Raw genomic sequence first — 2,500 nt, forward strand, 5'->3', positions numbered from 1 at the left:
GTGATGGCTTTGAGGTGTGCCAGGAGCAGGCGCTCAAAAGACTTCATTACCACAGATGTAAGGGCGACCGGTCTGTAATCATTTAGTCCTGTTGGCCTTAGCTTTTTGGGCACAGCGATGATGGTGGAGGACTTGAGACAGGCTGGTACATGGCATGTCTCCAGGGAGGTGTTAAAGATGTTGGTGAACACCGGAGACAGCTGGCCAGCGCAGTGCCTGAGGGTGGCTGGAGAGACAGAGTCCGGCCCGGCTGCTTTGCGTGGATTCTGCCTCTTGAAAAGCCCATTAACTTCTCCCTCCTGAAAGGAGAGAGTCGTTTCTGTAGTATGGGTGGGGGATGGGGCCTCTTGGGTGGGAAGGGGTGGTTCAGGACAGTCCAATTGTCTTTCAAATCTACGGTAGAACTCGTTCAGGTCGTTGGCTAGGCGGGAGTCGTTAGTGGTGTGGGGCGCTCTGGGTTTGTAGTTGGTGATGTGCCTGAGCCCTTTGGCAGACAGAAGCAGCGTCGTTAGTAGAGAACTGGTGTTTTAGTGTCTCTGAGTACAGTCGTTTAGCCTCTCTCACCGCTTTGCTAAACCTGTTCTTCGACTCCTTGAATCTGTCTCTATCCCCACTCCTAAACGCTTCCTCCTTCTCCAACCTCAACCTTTTGAGCTTTGCTGAGAACCAGGGCTTGTTGTTGTTAAAGTTCACCCTGGTACGTGTTGGGATACAGCAGTCCTCACAGAAGCTGATGTACACAGCCTCTGTGAGTTCATCCAGACTATTGGTAGCAGTCGTGAACATATCCCAGTCAGTACAGTCTAAGCACGCCCGCAAATCTTCCACAGCCTCACTGGTCCACTGTTTAGATGTCCTCACAGCAGGTTTACAGAGTTTTAGTTGCTGCCTGTATGCACGAATCAGGTGGACCAAGGGAGTTCTGTGCGAGCCGAACAGCCCCGTGACCCACAAGAGAAACATCCCCGCCAAATTCGAGCGTTTGACGGGGTCTATCCGTGAAAAAATATTCACGTTTTTGAGTGCACATGCATTTCTGCTGCAAATGCCTCTGGAAGTTTCATGCCGTTCGTATGCCAATTGTGGCAACACGAAAATGACCCGTTTTCCCATTCCGAGGGATTTCTGTGCGACCCTAACAGCCCCGTGAGCCACAAGAGACACATCCCCGCCAATTTCTAGCGTTTCACGGGGTCTATCCGTGAAAAATATAGACGTTTTTGAGTGCACATGCATTTCTGCTGCAGATGCCTCTGGAAGTTTCATGCCGTTCGTACGCAATGTGGCAACACGAAAATGACCCCTTTTCCCATTCCGAGGGATTTCTGTGCGACCCTAACTAACAGCGCCCGTGAGCCACAAGAGAGACATCCCCGCCAATTTATAGCGTTTCACGGGGTCTATCCGTGAAAAATATAGACGTTTTTGAGTGCACATGCATTCCTGCTGCAAATGCCTCTGGAAGTTTCATGCCGTTCCTATGCAATGTGGCCACACAAAAATGACCCGTTTTCCCATTCCGAGGCATTTCTGTGCGACCCTAACAGCCCCGTGAGCCACAAGAGAGACATCCCCGCCAACTTCTAGCGTTTGACGGGGTCTATGCGTGAAAAATATTAAAATTTTTGAGTGCACGTGCCTTTCTGCTGCAAATGCCTCTGGAAGTTTCATGGCGTTCCTATGCAATGTGGCAACACGAAAATGACCCCTTTTCCCATTCCGAGGGAGTTCTGTGCCACCCTAACAGCCCCGTGAGCCACAAGAGACACATCCCCGCCAATTTCTAGCGTTTCACGGGGTCTATCCGTGAAACATATAGAAGTTTTTGAGTGCACATGCATTCCTGCTGCAAATGCCTCTGGAAGTTTCATGCGGTTCGTACGCAATGTGGCAACACGAAAATGACCCGTTTTCCCATTCCCAGGGATTTCTGTGCGACCCGAACAGCCCCGTGAGCCACAAGAGACACATCCCCGCCAATTTCTAGCGTTTCACGGGGTCTATCCGTGAAAAATATCAATTTTTTTTTGACTGCACATGCATTTCTGCTGCAAATGCCTCTGGAAGTTGCATGCGGTTCGCATGCAATGTGGCGACACGAAAATGACCCGTTTTCCCATTCCGAGGGATTTCTGTGCCACCCTAACAGCCCCGTGAGCCACAAGAGAGACATCCCCGCCAATTTCTAGCGTATCACGGGGTCTATCCGTGAGAAATATTCACTTTTTTGAGTGCACATGCATTCCTGCTGCAAATGCCTCTGGAAGTTTCATGCGGTTCGTATGCAATGTGGCGACACGAAAATGACCCGTTTTCCCATTCCGAGGGATTTCTGTGCCACCCTAACAGCCCCGTGAGCCACAAGAGAGACATCCCCGCCCACTTCTAGCGTTTCACGGGGTCTCTCCGTGAAAAATATCACATTTTTTGAGTGCACATGCATTCCTGCTGCAAATGCCTCTGGAAGTTTCATGCGGTTCGCATGCAATGTGGCGACACG

Source organism: Petromyzon marinus, unplaced genomic scaffold (assembly GCF_048934315.1).
Source record: "Petromyzon marinus isolate PM22_M1 ecotype Great Lakes invasive population unplaced genomic scaffold, UKy_Petmar_22M1.pri1.0 PM_G_Scaffold_164, whole genome shotgun sequence".
NCBI lineage: Eukaryota > Metazoa > Chordata > Hyperoartia > Petromyzontiformes > Petromyzontidae > Petromyzon > Petromyzon marinus.